The sequence below is a fragment of the Lagopus muta genome, chromosome 16 (genome assembly GCF_023343835.1).
Source record: "Lagopus muta isolate bLagMut1 chromosome 16, bLagMut1 primary, whole genome shotgun sequence".
NCBI lineage: Eukaryota > Metazoa > Chordata > Aves > Galliformes > Phasianidae > Lagopus > Lagopus muta.
This window is the reverse complement of record NC_064448.1, coordinates 4,746,173-4,766,218: the sequence shown is the minus strand read 5'-3', so window position 1 is coordinate 4,766,218 and position 20,046 is coordinate 4,746,173. Positions and strand designations below refer to the sequence as shown.

The following is a 20,046-nucleotide window of genomic DNA, read 5'->3' as shown; positions in this document are numbered from 1 at the left end:
GCTTTTAACTACTAATATGTTTGCTGGAAAATTATATTTCAGACGGACTAAAAATATTAACAAATTTAGGTTGGAAAAAAATGGGGGGAGGTGGAGATCGGATCTAAAAAATGTCAAAACACTCAGATGTAGCATTTTTAATGAAATGTTTCACTTCAGAAATGCCAAAACATTTTGTTTTGACATTTTCAAAATGAAACTTAATGATATTTTTCTTAGAAACAGCATGGATTGCTTTGTAATAACCCAAGTTAAGGAAAAAGGAAAGAAAAGCACAAAGGCTTGATGGCCACCAAAACAAGGCAAAGTTTTCACTATCTTTCCAGCAATGTGTTGACATGGAAAGAGCATTTCTTTCCCTCCTTCTGCCACTTTGCCAACAAATTCAAGCATTTTCTGTTTCACTTCACATTGCACTAATGAGTTCCCCTGCTTTCCTGCATTGCAAACGCTCTCGTTTTCGCCTGCCTTCCAAGATGCTCCTTTCTGGGGCGACTCTTCCCAACCTTGCCCTTGTCTGCCAATGAAGATGGGGGAAATCCTTTCGCCTATGGGCATGCTCAACCTTCTCCTATCCCAAAAAAGGTTTACATTCAAGCAGCAGTTGCTTGCTCCTCTTTGGGAGAGGAGCTTCTTGCTCAAGTTCTCATAGAGAAAGGAAAACTCTCTGCAATATTACCCATGGTAGAAACAATCACATAATCATTAAGGTTGGAAAAGACCACAGAGATCATCGAGCTCAACCATCAACTCATCCCTGTTAATCATGTCACTCAATGTTACCTCTACCCTTTTCTTGAACACCTCCAGGGACAGCGACTCCACCACCTCCCTGGGCAGCCCATTCCAATGCCTGACCACTCTTTCTGAGAGAAATCTTTCCTAATATCCAACCTGATCCTCCCTGGCACAATGTGAGGCCATTACAGCCTGTCCTATTGCTGTAACATGGGAGCAGAGACTGACCCCCACCTCACCACAACCTGCTTTTAGGGAGCTGTGGTGTCTGATGAGATCTGCCCTGTACTTTCTCTTCTCCAGACTAACAATCCCAATTCCCTCAGGTGTTCCCCATAAGATTGGTCTTTGTCCTTTGAGGACCTAGGGAGGGAGCTCACCAGCCCATGGGGCAGGATGGCACCCAGTCTATGGCAGGGCAGCATCCCCCTTCCCAAGCCCTCTACATTCACAGTGATAAAAACAAACCATGAAAGTTTATCAGCCATGAACCAAATGGCTGTTTATGTCTGTTTATTATGCAGTTATTTGTGATCTGCAACTCCACGCAGTTCATAGCAGTGAGTCGCCTGTGCTAAGCCCACATGGGGCGACACTGAGCACAGCAGGCTCAGGCAGGGATAGGGCACTACAAAATGGAGAGCTCTCAGTGGCTTTTCTTTCCATTTGGACTGGGTGGGAACTTGGCATTTCATGTGGTTAACATGGAGCCAGGCAGCACCTCTATGCCTTCCCAATGACACGTGCAGGCATTCATCAGAAACAACTTTTATCCCACCTCTCCCTTTCCCATGCTCACCTCCCATGCTGGCTGTTGGAACACCCCCATTCTTTCTCCATCCCACTGCCTGGACCCAGAAACAAAGCTGCAGACATCAAACAGTGCAGACTTGGCTTCACAGTGAGAGTTGAGCAAGGAAACCTGAAGGAGAGAGCAGAAACAAGGCAATGGAAAGGGAGCAAGGATCCAAGAAGCCCTTTGGTGCCTTGAGAAGTTGAGAGGGGGGCAGGGATTTCCTTCTGCCAGGTTAACTGCTGGCTCCTTTCTTACAGGGAACAGCAGAAGCCAATGCAACGTGAGCTCTGCTGGGCACGTCAGGTCCCAGCTTAGGAGAAAGCAAGCAAAGCTCACAGCTGCCTTTTTATCATAGAGGCTGAGATGCCTGTGCTTCACTGTGGGATTTTTCACTTTGCTCTGTGCAGAGAGATCAAAATAATTAATTGCCTGCACAACCCCTGCACATGCAGCCCTGTATTTACATATGGAAATTAAAGGATTGAGTATGCAAAGCCAAGCACATCCAAGGGATTTGCATCAGGCTCCTCACGGAGGATTGCTTGCAAGTATCTCCATAGGGCCAATGGTAGAGGGACAGGGATGAGGCTGCTGGTGACCATCACTGCAGTCACCTCCACACTGAGGGCAGCCTTGTGCACCTCTAGAGGAGACAGAGCACAGCATTATGTCTGCAAACAAGAGACCCACAGCTCATTTAAAATACGGTGCTGCCCATTAGCCAATTTTGCTTTTTCTAATTGAAATTATGCAGAATACCTGGGTTTGTGCTTGCAGCAGAGTCACACACTCAGATTGAGGAGGAGAGGCTCTAACAGCCATCCTCTGCTGGAAGAGGCAGTACAAAAGTAAAGGGAGAGAGCTACAAAACCTCCAAATGTGAACTGTCCCTTTAATTTCTGTCAAGGCTAAAACCCACAGACTACAAAAACAACATTTTAATTTAAATTCCGATTCCACATTCATTCATGGGAGCTGGCTCTGAGCGGGGATTTCATTAAAGGCTTTAATAGATTTTATAGGACTTGTCAGATCCGGAAAGGTTATGGAGCAAATGCATTTTCTCTGCTTCCAGAATTTCAACAACGGCTCGGTAAACAAATTTACCATGAAAATGCAGAGTCCAGCCTTGTACAGACAAGGAGAAATGAACTTCATCCAGCGACTTAAAGGCATCGTGATGCATTGTCTGCTCCCTACCCAGCTCACTTCTCACCGCTCCTCTCCCTCTGTGTGCCATGCAGTTTAGGAGATGTTTCTTTTCTGATGGAAAAACAGAAAAGGAGAAGCACCTTCTTCCATTGATCAGATTGGATTTGGAGGCATTTGTGAATGTTGGCAGCCTCAGCTGCAGTGCACGTATGGGAGCTGCCTCAGAGGGTACAGATTTCGTCTACTCAGGGTGGTGGGTTTTGAAGCTACCAATGATTTTGTTAGAAAATCCAGTGCATTTCAGCTGGATATACATCAGCCAGTGAAGCTGGAGTAGAAAACCAGCAGAACAGACAAAAACCACCTCAGCTTTGCTCCCAGCCAGTCCCAGCACCACATCATCCTTTTTCCAGGGACTTCTTGACCAGTTCTTCCAGCTCAGCATATAGAGCAGCAGTGATTACAGCAGGAGAACCACGTAGGCATATTTGCTGACAAAAAAAACATTTTGTACCACTCTTTTCCATTTTTTTCCCCATGATAAATCAAGCTTGAATGCTGGGCTCAGCAAAGAGCTTTTCAAGGCTTGATGGTAGAGCTGGGACTCCATCACAGGGGATGCCAATGTTGGGTTCACCACGTTACTCAGCTGTGGGCTCAGCACAGGGACTCTGTCAGGAGGGCTCAGGCATCACTGGTTGGAGCCAAACCGCAGCAGTCAAAGGCAGGTGGGTGCCTTGGCAACCGAGTCGTGGTGATGCTGAATAAAGTGAAGAAAAGGCCTCTTGTTTTTGGATGAGCTCTGTAAACAGAGATGAATGTCAGAGATTTTGCCTGAGTATCGCTTACTGGCTGCACAGTGGCATCACAGGGAGAAATCAGCTCGGAGAAAATTATAACTGGTGCAAACCTCCAACCAAAACCTTTTTACTGTTGGAGGGCGAGACAAGCTGACGGCTTTATTATTATTATTAATACGATGATTATTTTCCCTCCTTATGACTTTGCAGTTCGAGATTGACAGGTCCCAGCACAGCTGCTCTGGATCCCTTCCCAGCTCCACAAAGGCAGCGCGGTGCAAAGAGCACCCAAGGGCTCGAGAGCCACAGCCCCAGAGATGCAGGGCCCTGTGCCCAGAGGTGTCCCACATCTGGGAGACACTTGCAGCAGAAAGAAGCCCTGCAGGTGGCTCAGGATGTGCTGGGAGCTGCGCTGCAATTACAGGAAGCTGGGGAGAAAGACGGATTTAAATCAAGTGGCTACTGAGTTAAAGACTGAATATTCCCCCCATGAGATTTATGGCATGTTAAATAGCCTAAATATTCTGTCCCCATGAGTTACTTTAATAGCTCTTATTTTGAGGAAGCTTTTTCACCTCAAGCTTATTTTTTTCTCTTCATAGCCAGCAGGTATTACATCAAAATATCCTCCTCTGCTGTGTAATGTATACTTAAAATGACACACGTCCCTTAGGACATCAGCTTGCTGAACTCCATCAGATCAAACAAAAGGGATGCTTTAAACCAAATTGCCGAGGAGGGCCTCAAAAAAGCCTCAGTGTGGATGAATCTAGGAGATACTCCAGGAGGTGGCCTCAGGTCCTGCTAACACATCTGGGACACTAGGATGGCTATTCAGAAGGTGGTCAAGAACCTGGAGAGTGCTTCAGAAGGCTCATCCACCCCAGAAGTGGCAACAGATTCCACAGACAACTGAAATCATCTCCTCCAACCACGCAAATGGCTAAACCAAAGGAAACCCCGTTACATTGATCCAGATGGGCACAATTGGCACGTGATAGGGATCAAGCTGCTGAATGCTAGAAGACTCTGCAGGTCCCTGGTTGGACTCTGAGTATCTCTGAGCTCTGTGCTGCTCTGAGAACGCCCAAGCCTCCTGCAGACAAGTTCTGGAAGCCTTTAGGGATGAAGGAACCACGAGCTTTTAGCCAGCACAGCCACTCTTAAACTCCTCTCTCTAACAGCAGGCAGCACTCACTTCTCTCTCCCAGCCATAATGCACCAGTTGTACCAAAACTTTTGGATAGCTCTGATGGAAGCATCTCTCTGATGGAAGCAGGCACCCGCAGCCATCTCCACGCTGGAGGACACACAAAGCTCTGCGATGTTTTCTGCCCTGAAGTCAGGGCAGGGCAGAAACACAAGCAGCGAGCGGCCATTAGCAGAAAAAAATACGTTACCCAGAGCAGGAATCACAAAGAAACGGGATAGTCTTTATCCTGCTGCCATCTACAGTTTGGATTCGGTTGAAAAGGAAAAAGAAAAAAAAAGAAGGAGGAAAAGCATGGAAGAGAAAGGCAGAGGTGCAGCGATCCTCCACTCCGCTGAGAGCAGCGGCCGGGCAGCTGCTGCCACCTACTGATGCCACGGACACGGACCGGTAAAAGGGCGCCCGGCAGCGACCCAACAGCGAGGCTGGAAATCATTTCATCGTTCACAAAGCAGCTTCTGAACGCCTGATTGAGCCCACAGGGAGGTTTTACTTCCAGTTCGGGGTCGCACTGGCTTTTAAAGGCTATAGGTCTTCTCCCTGTCCTTGCCCTGCATCACAGAGCCACCACTCTGATGCGCTCCTCCACATCCCCTGCTGTTTTCCCCAAAGCCCAGGTGGAAGAGTGCTCTGCCATCCCTCATACAAACCCTCTTCCTGGGCTTCCCGATGGCAAACGGATGGATCCCTGTTCCTGTGCCTCCTTGGGCACTGTGCAGAGCTTTTACAGGACTTTGTGTTGCCTTAGAGAAATTCTGTTCTGTCCATTCTGTGCATCTTTGACTTCTTCTGCATGGTTAAGTTGCACCTATGAAACCCCACAGCCCAAGGGTTTTTAGGCTTTCTCCCATATAAGGATGGCAACAAAGCCATCTGCAGGGGATGGGCTGAGTGCTGAGGGGCTACAGGCATGGTGCTCAGAAAAAGAGCCAAAGGATAGCTGGGGAGAACAATAATAAATGGCTCCAATGTTAATTTGAAGCTGGTTTGTTCTCTGAACACATGAGGAAAGAAAGCAGCACAGAGCCTGCATGGCAGAGAGCTGTGAGGTACTTGTTCAAACAAATGTGGGAGCGAGAACGCCTTTGCATTAACAAGGCAGAAGGATACACACTGGTGTGTGCTGAGGGGAAATGAGGCCAGGCCCTGTGAATGAATCCCTTAGAAAGCAAAGACAACCCTACAGCACCTCAGATTTGCTTGGGAAGGTTTCCAAGGACAGAAGGGACCGTCTCAGCACAGACCTCCCTCAATGCAGGCTTTGTGGCGCTCCCTTAACAAGGACAGGCAATATCCCCTCCTACTCCATGTTCCTCCCTGTCAGGGCAGTAACAGAGCCAGGTTTGTTGTAAGGCACAAAGAGACCTCACAGCATCTCTCTCAGATGCAGCTCTCCCTGTCCATCCGCACAGCCCCTTCCACTCCTCTCTGATCTCAGCACAAAGCACTGTGCGCCCATCTCCAGCCCGTAGAACAGCTCAGCATCACCTGGCAGCCAGCAACATGCATCCTCTGAGCCCAAACCCATGTCCTGGTGCACCCTCCAGGCTGTCATCCCAGCATCATTGCTGTTCCTTTTGCAGGAACAGGCTGCCATCCTCTTGGTGACAGCAGAGTAGTAGAGCAGAGGGCTGTGTGTGTTGCCATTGCAAAGCCTGCCAGTCAGATTTTGCTGACCAAAACCAATTCTCTCCAAGAAACAGCTAAACAAGGAACAGGACAGCACGACTCCTCCAAGAGCCATAAAAATGCTTTTTTTACAGGGTAAATCTCTCTCTCACCCATGAGCGGGTTGATAAAGCACTCTGCAAGGCTTTCCCAGTGCTCCAAACTAAATTATCACATTTGACATTTCCTCCCTCCCTCCAAAAAATAAAAAAAAAATGCCCAAATAATTCCTTTGCTCTGGATACAGACCAGTTGGCAAACAAGATTTCAGGCACAATTATTTTGCCCCGGGAGGATTCTGCAGCTGCTCCTCTTTCTCCTGAGATCAATAACTAGAGGATAATCCTGCAGATTATCCCACAGTTTGGTAGTGTCGGCTCAAGCTCTCTTGTCTTCATGAATTACAAGGAATTTTCTGGTTAGATGCAGGGGAGAAAAGTGTTATTTTATTCTGCACCATCAGAAATTATATTTGGTACAAACTGCCTGCAGTTGGATGGTAATTAATACTGTTGACTTCTTGGTCAAATTGGAGCCGTTTCTGAGAACACAGTGGCTCCAGGTGGGACTCATCCCCTTCCAAAAGAGCAGAGCAAACAATAGCAACCACCTAAACAAAAACCAGAGCACGTTTCTTCTTTTTTCCTGCCCTATTCTTTTAAGGAAAATCAGATCTGCAGGAGTTTATTCTTCTGCAAGTCTCGTAGGCGAGCAAGGCAGCAGAGATCAGAAACTAGGCCTTAGATATGAAGGGTTATTTTTATTTGTTTTTAACCTGTCACACAGTTCTGAAACCAACCACGTGCATCCAGAATAGCAGCTCATGACTATTTATTGCTGAAAAGCTTCCCAGGTGGCAAACTTGAAGAAAAGAGAAAACAGTTTCTGTCTCTCCCAGGGCAGCCAGGCTGCTGCTGGGGTAAAGTTTTATCTCTGAATAATTGCCACAGAGTGCTTGGCTGCTGCCCAATAGATCAGATCCATAAATCTCCCTGTCAGACCCTCAAAAATGACTGTGTAGGATAAAGGAGTTTTCAAAGCCTGAGGGGGTGCTGCAATCTGGGCATCTCTGAAAATCCCCTTGTGGCACAGATACGCACACAAGGAGCTCGCCTCTCTCCATCAGCCCGCTGTGGAGACACATTCTGCACACTACTGGAAATGAAAGACTTTTCCAGCCCTGATTTAGGTAATGCAAATGCAATTTTAAATATTTGCATATACGCTCCTGGAAAAGGGTAGAGGTGGCTTCAGGGAAGAGTTCTCCTGCCTTCCTAAACGTGGCTTTTATGACCCATCACTATCCTGGATGCTCTCAGAGACACCCTTCTTAAAGCCAACTGTTTGAGCAGATGTTCAGTGCTAAGCAACTTTGGAGAAAAGCATTTATACATCAAGCCCAAAGGCAAACCACACCAGAGCCACCAGCAGTTGGACATCCCCCCAGTTCCTACCCAGGATCCTCCCAGCTTCCAGCACCAAGGGATCAAACAGGAGATCAGTCCCACCTGTTAAGCACAATCTCAAAAAGGAAGACCTTGAAACACAACTTTCTTGTACCAGCACTGCACATTAGCCCAGCTCTGACACCTTCACCCTCTGACACATGGCTCAGTGCGCTCCTTCACAGGATCACAGCACGGTTGCTCAGTGCTAGCAATGATGGAGAGCTCACAACGAGCGTGCAACTGAGAGCCAGAAGCACGTCCATGTAAAGGAACACTGCAAATCACTGAGCACAGGGCAGAGCACACACGGACACGTGTCTCCTGCCACTTGACAATTCAATTACACTGTGTTCAAAGCACTGCTGATCCATAAGTGAGCAGACGTGTGAGGGAAGGAAGTGCCAATTAGTGAATCTCAGCAGCCCTACTCATTCTTTCCCCTTTATTTGACTTCTCAAGGCTCAAAAAGACTAACCATTTATTAATGCTAATTGGGGCTTGCAGGCGGAGCTGCCCTGCAGGAGCCCTGGGGCTGCACGGTGGCAGAGCCCTCCTACCCTGTGGTGCTACAGGAGGGGACCAGACCTGGCTTCCAGCCCCCCCAGCAGCCAGAGCCATGCAAGCATCCTCCACAGCACCTTCATTTCATAGAATATCCTGAGTTGGAAGGGACCCATCAAATCCACCTCCAGGCTGGACTACCCCCCCCCCCCCCCCCCTCCCTTCCCCCCCCCCAAAAAAAAAACCCAGACCATACGAGTCACAAAAATACTCTGAGAGATGAAATACCTCCCTATGAGGACAGTCTGAGGGCTGAGATTGTGCAGCTTGGAGAAGAGAAGGCTCCAGGGAAACCTGAGAGTGGCCTGTCAGTATCTAAAAAGGCTCTAAGAAAAAAGAGGGGAGAATCTTCAGTGGAGCCTGTTGTGATAGGACAAAGGGAGATAGGTTCAAACTAAAAGAGGAGAGGTTTATGTTGGATATAAGGAACGTTTTGTACAATAAGGGTGGTGAGGCACTGGCACAGGTTGCCCAGAGAAGTGATAGTGACCCAACTCTGAGGACACTCAGGGTCAGGCTAGGTGGGCTCTGAGCACTTGATCAGTCTGATGTAGATGTCCCTGTTCATTGCAGGGGAGTTGGACCAGATGGCATTTTAGGGTCCCTTCTGACTCAAACAATTCTGTGGTTCTATGACTGGATAAGCTCCCAGCATCAGACTCCTCATTCCCTCTCTCTTTCTTAGAGCCACAGGATATAGCTTTCCATCCTCACATTCAGACATCCACCTCTCACACCTTTTCCCACTTGTGTTTCAGCATTTCCGAGGCAGGATCATGCTGGGACACAGCAGCACTCACCACCATCTGCATCCCCAAGCAGGGCAGCGCTCCACAGCAAAGACCCTGGCCATTCCTCTCTTCTATCCTCGATGGAGCAGAAGAGAGGGAGATGGAAACAGGGACACCATGTTCCTGCTGGTCCCACTCCCATCCTGCATCCTCAGAGAGCTTGTGTACTGCACATACCAAAGAGCATTGGAGGCAAAAAGAACATATTCCTTCCAAGAGGCTGCACTGAAATCGCAGCTGTTCAGAGCCAGGCACGTTCCCTGGAGGACTTTTAGCAATGATTTTCGTTATATCCCATCTTTTTGGAAGTTTCCCTGCGTTTTATCTCGGCAGGAAGGCACAGGAGCTGTGCGGTGCCGATCCCACCAGGGGGCAGCGCGCACCGTGCAGTGCATGGAGGAAAGACTGTTGCTGCTGTTGGTCCTCGCTCGGGTTAGCGGGAAGTTCTGCTGGAAGGAGTTATGATGTTCTCACCCCATTCAATGGAATTTTAAACTGGGGGAAGAAAAATGCAATGCCTTAGGTGGGCAAGCTGTAATCAACTATAAGCTTTGCTGAACAAAGAGGGGTTTCCACTGGGAGTCCAGCCCTGAGGATGAGCAATTAATGCTGTGTCAGAGAGGAACTGCTGAGTGAAACGGGCTCATCCCTGCACCTCTTTCTATTCAGGTCACTGAGTTTTGATCGTCCATAGAAGCAGGCAGGGGTGGGGGAGAGCTGCAGCCAGGAGGGCTCCTTCTGGTTGAGGAGTAAAGGAGTGAGCCAGAGTTGTACGCTCCTCTTTTCTGCATGCAGCATTAGGTTGTCAGATCCTTCTCCAAGCTGATCAGATGCACAACTTGCTCCTCGCTGTAGCTGTCCCACCTCAGCTCAGTTAGAAGGCTGCAGCACTTACAAAGGATGCCTCCTGAAGCAATGGGATGCTGCAGCAGGAATTTTCCAGTGGGGGAAATTATACTCCAAGGAATGGGCTACTTTGGAGAGGCAAAATTAAACCTTCTCTCATCCAAACACCTAAACTGACAGCTTGACAAAACAGTTACCATAGCAACTGGAGGGAAAAAGTCATCAAAAACTCAGATCTTTTTTTCCTGTTGAATGGAGAAAATCAACTTTTGATTGCAGCGAGCTTCACTGCAGTGCTGGTGATAAAGTGGCTGCCGTGGGGCTTGCTGTGGCTCACAGCATGGGACAGCACAGCTCCACAGAATCACAGAATCACAGAATCACAGAATCACAGAATCACAGAATCACAGAATCACAGAATCACAGAATCACAGAATCACAGAATCACAGAATCACAGAATCACAGAATCACAGAATCACAGAATCACAGAATCACAGAATCACAGAATCACAGAATCACAGAATCACCCGGGTTGGAAGGGACCCCAAGGATCATGTAGTTCCAACCCCCCTGCCTAGCAGGGCCACCAACATACATATTCAGATCAGGTTGCCCAGGACCCCGTCCAACCTGGCCTTAAACACGTCCAAGGACGGGGCATCCACAACCTCCCTGGGCAGCCCGTTCCAGGGCCTAACCACTCTCCTAGTAAAGAACTTCCCCCTAACATCTAACCTAAATCTTCCCTCCTTCAACTTAAAACCATTTCCCCTAGTCCTGCTGTTGTCAGCCCTTTTGAAGAGTTTACTCCCCTCCTGGGTGTAGGTTCCCTTCAGGTATTGATAGGCTGCAATGAGGTCACCCCGCAGCCTTCTCTTCTCCAGGCTGAACAAGCCCAACTCCCTCAGCCTGTCCTCATAGGGGAGGTGCTCCAGCCCCTTGATCATCTTAGTCGCAAGCTCCATGTGGTGCCTGGCCCAAGTTTCTCCTGCAAACCCTCTTCCAGACCTAGAAACACTGGGAAGCCCCAATGGACTTGGGAAAGAATTGGTTTTCCTGCTTTCTAGGAGAAGAACAAAACCCTGGGGGGAGTCACAGTGCCAACATCCCAGGAAAGGAAAGAAAAAGAGGCTGAAAACTCAAACTGTGGTTTACAATGGAGGGATGTGGCCCACAAAGCAAAACAGCTCAGGCATGCTTACTCCCATCCAGGCTGACAATCAGCAGTTTATTTCCAGTGGGTTTCCAAACACTATTTAACACTCTATTTGTTATCTCTGGTGCAGTGTGATGCTGATGCCAATCATACAGCAGCCAAAAACCAGAAGTACCCCAAAAACCTGTGAACTTCAGCCCCCCCAGCATCACCTCAAGCTCTTTGCTGCTGTACTTCAGCACAACCCTCTCATTCTCCAGCCAAAGCATCACCCCCCTTCCCCCCTTGGATCTCTGAGCCCCAAGGAGACAGGCTGCAATACAAGTGTGTTTGTTGTCGGTCTCAAAAACAGCACAGGCACAACCTCTGCAAACACCTCAGCTCTCCAAGGAGGCCTCAGACAAACCTGGCAGTGCCCTGCCTTTTAATAAAAGCAGGCTTAGCCCAGTCCAAGAAGCAATTATTTGCTGCAAAATGTTCCATTGGACCACTTTAGAGTATTTTTATCTTGCTGATAGAAAACACAGCCTGAACCAGCAGAGCAGAGGTTGCCCATCAACCCCTGTCTGACCACAGGGCTCAGCCACAAAACTCTCCCACACTGCGAGCAGCTTCTCCTGCCCGGCCCTGTGCTCCCCCTGTGCCTTTTCCTTAACAAAGCAGCTTTTGATTCCAGCGCGATGCTTCCAGTTCTGAGAAACAACATGGATAAGACATTGCAGACCCCTTAGGTTTATATAAATGTGGTCTGTTTATTATCCTTAGCAGTCGCTGTCTGAGCTGAAATGCTAGCACTTAGAGGGGGAAAAAAACAGGAGAAACTGGATCTTTCTTTTGCTGTGCTTCGTGAGGCTGTAAATAGGGCTTGGGCAGTCCTGTTTAAGAAGGTCAGTGATGCCCTTATTAATGGAAGAGGTTTTTTTAACAGCTCAAAATACACTCTTTGGTGACTCGTTTTCCTCTCCCCAGTCTCCCCACTCCCTCCAGCCATCACAGCTAAGCTGACAACCCCACAGCACCCAAACTACAGGCATCCAACCATGGCTGCTCCTCCCAGTCTGCCCCAGGGGATGGAGACCCCAAGAGCACAGGGTGAGAGGCAGTGCAGAATCCAGCACATCCCCCTTCCCTTTCATCCTCCTTCCCCAATCCATCAAACAAACAGGTTTTTCATGTTGTTGTTTTGCAAAACTATCCTTTCCAGCCCACGACTCCAGATAATTTATAACAAGGCAACAACGAGCAACAATGAATTATAGAGGAAGATTATGGGAAGGTCTGACACCAATCACGTTTGGAGGAATAAATGGGAGCAGACTGTTAAATATGATTATTCTTGTTAGTGCCTGCCTTTCCTTAGGGTGCCTATCACCAGAGCACAAGTGCCACGTGCAATAATTAATTGAAACAACACATTTACATAATTAGGGATTAACTCCTGTACTTCTCCTCTGGCTAATTAGTGTATCTATAGATCTATTTAGAAAGAAAATACACTCAGAAGGCCCCTGCTTCCCCCAAGGTATTCATGTGAACTAGCTGTCAAACGCAGGGATTAAAAAATGCTTGCTTCTCCCTTCCCTCCCATGGCACCTCATCTTTGCTTATTTCTCTCATCTCCTATGCAGCCACCACACTGAGTTTTACCATGCAAACACTACTGTTGGGGTTTTTCTCTCCCAGGTTTCTTGCTGGCTGTCATCATCAGACTGCTCACAGGAAATATGCCCAGGTGGAAAAGAAGATTTTACAACAGGGATTTCAGTCTGGTGGCTTAATTAGTTCCTCCTGTGCAGGACACAGCTTAAATCTCAGCTCACAGGGAGGAAAAAGCAGTAATTTTTATGTGAGTACTGTACTGTTGCAAGCAGAGCTGTAGGCACCTACCCAGCCTCAGTTTTGGATGCAGCAAACCTGTCCATGCCCCAAACCCAGCTGCTGGTTTTCATAGCAAATAACTGGGCTTACCCAGCTTCCTTATGGACTCCACACAAACTCTGGAACCCAGTTTGCCTCCCACCTTACCAACATCTCTCCCAGTTCCCAAATGATATTTGCATTTGTGGTTTTTGTTCTGTACCCTGGAGGCGTGCTGGGAGTGCATCCACAGATGCTGCTTTTCTTTCTCAAATGCAACGGGTGCAGTTGGCCTCATCACCCCCATCACCTGCTCTGCAGCCCATAAGGGGCTCTGATATGTTCACTGAGCTGCTCTGCAGGGCTGCTGAGCTCCAAAAGTCACAGAGCTCAGCAGAATTGTGTAGGGACACAAAGTCTGAGAGAATTAAACATTGTCACTGCTGGAATAACACACAGTCCATCAAATTAGGTTTTAGGGAGCAAAGATATTTACACTGAAAAAAAGCCAGGAGATAAATTCTCTATGAAGTTCAGTGTGACAAATTTCTCCTGCTTGCATTCAGGGGAGATCCCTCCTCTCCAGCTGCACCTGGACACAAAATGCAAAGAGGCTGCCCTGTATTTTCTTAGGAGGAAGAAAATGCAGTAACAAAAACTCTGCTCCCTCAGAGCACAGAGGTACTCACTTAAAGAAGGTCTGACCAAAACCTTTCATTATCTTCATCTCCAGCTCCTCTAGAAGAAGCTCTGATCCATTGCTGGCCTCTATTTGCAGGCTGAGGAGGAGGAAGGCAGAGTTAATTCATTAATTACCTGCAGCTGTGGCCAAGCTTACTGTCTTTCCTAGCTCTCATACTGCAGATTTCCATGCATTTCCCCTATGGAAGAACACAGCCAACCCCAATGATGAATTTCCTTCCTCACCCTTTTATTGGGCTTACACTTGAGGGTAGCAGAAGAAGCTTGTTGGGGTTTCTCTGCGGCAGAAATACATTGTTATGGTGCTATTACTGCAAGACTTTATCTTTCCCTAATGTACCTGCATGAGCACCAGTACTTCTGTGTGCTTACACTGTAGGTATTGCAGTAAGCTGTGCACACCCCAACATCTGCGTGCAAGTAGCTGTGAGCTCCTTTGTAGCACAGAGTTCTGCATCTGCCCCCAGGATCTCACCTGAGAGTGCTTGCAGACCAGAGCTGTCATGCACTGGAAAAAGGTGTCCTAATCTGAGCAACCACTGGGAAAGCTAAACAGAAATATGAGCATAACCACTGCTGGCTGAGATAACATGGGAACACCTGTGGCTGGAAATCCCTAGGGACAGACTGTAAAGCCTCTTCAAATGGCTTTTGGGAGAACCCTTGCAATGCTGATCCATTGACATCACGCCACAAATCTCTTCTCTGGAGCTGAGGAAATGGCATTTCAGGGAGCAGCGTAAAGCAGTAGGAAAAGCAGTAAGACCGAGCCTTACTGCTGCTCTGTTTGCAAGTGGCCACTGGGGGAAAATGCTGTTTCAAAGTTTCTGTGCATCTCACAGCCCATGAGCGACTTCCACAACGGAGGCTCATCAGCACATATTACATCTCAATGATTCACACCATTTCTGTTACCAAAGACTTACTTAGAAACTCATTTTGGATACCCAGGAAGAAAGAGTGAGGCTCATTGCTGTGAGAAAATGCTTTTTCTCGGACTGAAAAGAAACCCAGCCACTATTGCAAAGTGAAATCCCAAATGGGCTTTTTAATTCACTGTCACACAAAGATCCTTACGATCCTTTGGTGCTTGAACATACAGAAGATAACTACAAGATGGAGTTTACAAGCTAATGCAAAGCCCAAACTGAAATGCCCATGCTGCAAAGTGACTGCAAAAGCAGTGATGTCTCCTTGCATGGGTGTAGATCTGCTAAAGAAACATTCAGCCTTATTTTCCATTATTTTTGTAACATTTTGGGCTCCTTGACTACCTGGAATAAAGGATTCCCACATAACAAAATATCAAGCCTATACAAATGCATGCTGATTTTTAGGCTCCAATTCTCATCTTCTCCTCCACCACTGAAGCCCAAGTGGATCATTCTGGTTTATTCACACTGACTCTCACAGAGGCAACTGAAATTAAAATGAGTTAAATGGTTCTTCATCTTCCTTAAAGCTGTCTCGATTTTCAGTCTCTGCTAACTAAGATTTGATTGTTGAAGCCATTTAAAGTCATAAAGTCATTTAAAACAACACTTGGGATTAAAGGGAAAAAATCACATAATTGAACATTAAAATTATTATTTGTTCTTCCCAATTGTGACAGGTTTTTACAGATAAAATGGGGAAGTTTGAGATGCACACTTGTATGTTTTTCTGTTTTCAGAAAGGGAAAAGGAAAAAAAAAGCTGCAACAGAAGTGTTTTTCTTGGCAGTCCGTGAGCAGTTGGCCTTTCACTGTGCTTTAATTAGCGGCAACAAAATTCTGTTCCGCTAATTGGCCACGGCCACGCATTCTGCTAAACATCCTTCCTCTAGTCCAGAGCTGTTTATGTATTTGCACTGACCCTGCTAACAAAGTTGGTCCTTGAGATGCATGGAGCAGACAACTGCACCGACTGAGAGGTGAGGAACATTTCCCTGTTTGGTATCCATGGGGTGACTCACAGAGATAAAATTAGACTGGTGCCATACGTGGCTGGAGGACTGAGGTGGTAAAAAAGGCTCTGCTAACAGGAGTGACTCACAGCAGATACAGGCCATCTGGAATTTTGGTGGAGGTGGGTATGGTTGGAGAGGGGAGAACTCACAACTGGAGTGCAGGAGGAGCTTTGTAGGAGAGAGACAGTTAGCAGGCATGGTGGGGATGGGTTGGGGTTGGTGATCTTAGTGGTCTTTTCCAACCTTAATGATCCTATGACTCTAAGTGGGAAATCAACCAGCCCAGTGTTAGCGGTGCCAAGATGAGGTTTTTCTACTTCTAGTGATTGCCTTTGATTTCCCCTGTCCAAGTCAGGCAGTTCAAGCAATTGACACGCGTTCATTTCTGTGAGACCTCCTCATTACCCACAATGTTGATTGCAGCTCCCTGTGCTGAGACTGGCAGTGGCTTTGTATCCACAAATTGACATTAGAAATGAACACACTGCTGATTTTCATGATGAGAGAGAGAAAACAAGCGAGGAGGACAGCAGCTCCTGATGAGCTCTAATGGAGAACTCTCCAGCCCCAAACAGTGTGAAGGCTGTCGTAGAATGGAATCGCTCAGGTTGGAAAGGACCTTAAAGATCATCAAGTCCAACCACAACCTAACCATGCTACCCTAACAACCCTCCTCTAAATCTCTGAGCACCGCATCCAAACTGTTTTTAAACACAGCCAGGGATGGTGACTCAACCACCTCCCTGGGGATCCTTTTCCAGTGCTTTAACAACCCTTCCTGTGAAGAACTTCTTCCTGATATCCAACCTAAACCTCCCCCGGCTCAACTTGAGGCCATTTCCCCTCCTCCTGTCATGCTCCATCCTCCTGGGCTGGAAGACTCGACTAACAGCAAGGCCAGCTCTGTTAGCAGCACTAAAACAGGCCTGTAAAAAGGGAGAAGCACTGCATGCACATGGGGACATGGCCTTATTTCTAAAGGAAATAGCACAGATTTACTTTGGGGAAAAAAAAAACTCACAACCCTAAATATCCACATGAGAGCCCAGTTCCTCTACTTGAAGACAGCTGGTGATGAGACAATGGGGAGAACTGGTGCACACATGGGGGGAAGGGAGGAATGTGCCAAGCAAAATAAACCCTCCAGTGAAGTTCAATTTCTGCACAGAAAGCTCTCTCAGCAAGGCTTGGCGTAACCCAAAATTTCATTCCCTTCATCAAATAAATAAATAAGGAGTACAGGTGGAAAGCATTAATCCTTTGGCTACCCTAAGTTTCACAGCACACTGCTGTCGCTGGCAGCTGCAGAGCTATTCAGCTGCCTGCCTGCTTCATTGCAATGCTGCACACACCGGGGAGGGCTGGACAAAATCCAGTTCTCCCAGTGGCAGGAGGAGAGGTGTCACTGGTGTGCCATCGCTTCCCCTCCTTATTGAAGGCAGCACAGGGAGATGGGAGCGTGCTGGCTGCTGATTGGCACCTCCAATCCAAAACTGTGGCTGCTTTCTAGAAGGAGTTTTTCTTAGTTTGGAAGTGCTTTCTTAAAAGAAGATGGATTGCATAAATGGACTGCCTAAAAGTTAAGTATTATAATTAATTGTTTAAAAAAAAAAAATCCCAGAAAAAAATCGAGATTGGGTTGTAAATTAGGTTCTCTTGAGTTCTTTATTTCCTTTTGGAAGAAAGTAACATGGTTTAGCTTGAACTGTTGCTGCACACTACCTGTGTCTTTACTGAATTAAGCACTGAAAACAAGCTGAGCAATGACCTTAGATTTGGAGACCAGGCTCTGAAAACCCTCACTGAGCTGCAGGTGTTCCTGTTCACTGTAGGGGAGCTGATCTCGAAGGGTCCCTTCCAACTCAATTCTATGATTCTAAACTTGTTCCTCTTTTTTTTTTTTTTTTTAAAGTAAAGATCTCAGAGGACGATCCTGAAAGCAACAGTGGGTTAAAAACTTCTTGTTTATTCCCCTCTTCCCCAGGACCAGGACCACTCAGCACCTCTAAGAGGTTTAAACCACTTTGCTTATGCCCCTGAGATAGAACCCATCCTGGTTCAGAAGCCTCATCCAAAACTATTCTGGGTCTATAGATATGCAAAGAGGGGTTTGATGGTTTTACAACCACGAGGGTGGATAAGACAAGGAGGAGCAGAGCAGGGGAGGACACAGAGCAGGGTGGTGATGTGCAGGCTGCAGTTCTGTGTAGCAGAACACTTGCTTTTGTCAGAGTTCTTAGAGTTTTTTTGAATTGAAACCTGAAAGAAAATGGGAAGACTAAAAGTGAATCTAAATCTACCAGATGTACTGGAGAGCCTCACGAAATCAGCCCCATGTTCCTTAACTTAATCTGAAAACTCAGCTCCAGTTTGGCAGACTGAATGATTTCATGTTTGCAACATGCTCAGCTTCAGCTCTGCAACTCTCCCATAAGCTGCTTTTCCCATCTCAGTGTGGATTTACAATCACCTGCCAGCATCTGCTTGGAGCCTGAGATATGGAGAGAGCTCAGTGCTTTGAAGTGCCGATGCATCACCAGCACAATGTTACCACTGCATCACCTCAAGTCAGACACTGAGGCACAAGGTATCGTCTGCAGCTGGCTCTAATCACATCCCTGCACTGCACACAGCCAAAGTTTTGTCTCCTTCTATTGTTTCCCATGGCTTTGTGGGATTTGAAACAGCGCAAGAGGAAAGAAGCCCCATCAGCCCTTCAGCTCTTCTTCCTGGGGATAACACCTCCTGCTTGAATTGATGCAGTCAATAAGCACTCCCTTGTGTAAAGCAAAGCCGTCATCACAAATAAATAAGATTTTTGAGCCAGCATGACGAGACTGAAACATCTCCTGGCTGCTAGAAGCGTGTTGCTTCAGTGTCCCTAAAGGATTGCACTGCTCCAAAGACCCCCTGACTCCATAATCTCAACTGACCGCTGTGATTTCTGTCCCTGCAAATGTTGGGGTTCCACTTTGCCCTGGGCAGTATGGGATGGAGCATCGTATGGCCCAGGGTTAGGACATAGCAGCCTTCATTGGATGTGCAGGGTCTCAGAGGAAAAGAGGATACCAAACTCAAGCCCTAGCACCAGCTAAACAATTTCCATCTAACTGAAAGTAATAGAAGCCGTAATCATTACTAGAGCTGACTGCATATGGCTACAAATCCTCCAGCAGAAGCTGTTCATTTGCAGGAATTATGAGGTGCTCATGCATGGGAGAGAAGTTCTGGGAGATACAGACACAGAGATGGGATTTAAGACAAAGCCAGCCAATACGATCTTTAACATCCTTAAGCTGAACAGAACTTTGGTGCATCAAAAGTCCATCACTATTTCTGCTTCTTGGTAATAACTAATCCTTTGGCAACTCGAATTCAAAGAGGAAAAAAACCACACATTAAATATCATTCTTCTCTTGGAAAAATCTATAATCTTAATCTCCATATGCCTCATCTGCCTGTTAGGTTCCAACAGGCTTTCAGACAGGCTACACTGGAAGAGAAAAACCCTATCTATGGCTTGTTCACTCTTCACCCCATAAGAAAAGCTCAGTATGAGTTTTGTCCCCCTGACCTCACCCAAGCCCAGGCAATGGCTCACCTCACCCCACAGCTCCATGTGGCTTCCTCAGCACAGCTCCAAGGCCCCAACTCAGGGGGAGAGGAGCAAACACCTTCAGGGCTAAGGAAAGCAGGAGCCCAGAAGCTTGGCAAGGGGTACAAAACCATGCACCCAGACAGCTGAGAGAAGAACACTGTGGCCAGGCTTGCACACGGCAGCACTTATTTCCCCAAGTGGAGCAGCTCTGATGGGCCAATGAGTGATGCCCAGCAAACCTGGAGGCTGGGGCTGAGGGAGCCTGCCCTTCGTTACCAGTGACAGGAAGCAGATGGCTCTGAGCAGGGAGGGAGGGGGCTTCCATCGGGGGGATTTTCAAAAGGAAAGATTAAGAAAGAAAAAAAAAAAGATAAGTCCTTCATTTCTTTGGTTAATTCATGGTAACCTTGGGCTTCTCATAACCACGGAGAGATCATTGTATTTTATACAGAGATGGACTAGTGCTTGCTTTTGCAGCTGTAATATATGACTTATAAACAAGCCCTAGAGAAGAATAATGCTTCTGTACTTTGTGACGAAGGACTTAGAGCTGTTTTCACTTTTATCTGTATAAGAAACTGTCCAAAGGGGTGCTGGTTTTGAACAGCTGAACATAAAGCAAAGTCAACGTGAGGAAGCACCAGATCAGACACTTACCCACAGCTCTCCCTGGGCAATGAAGTGGGCTCATATTCTCAAAGTACATGAAATCATTGCACTGTTTTCCTACCTATCAATTTCCATCTGCAAATATTCTCTTGCTGGGCTTTTGTCT

General features: G+C 47.1%; 1 long non-coding RNA gene across 1 annotated transcript; it reads right to left on the bottom strand.

Moving 5' to 3' along the window:
• Positions 1-2,030: 2,030 nt before the first annotated feature.
• On the bottom strand, positions 2,031-19,388 carry LOC125701376 (uncharacterized). Its single transcript, XR_007380220.1, has 3 exons — positions 19,275-19,388; positions 13,714-13,803; positions 2,031-3,488 (listed from the first exon to the last, which is right to left on the bottom strand). It is a non-coding gene; the product is annotated as an uncharacterized LOC125701376 (long non-coding RNA).
• Positions 19,389-20,046: the final 658 nt, after the last annotated feature.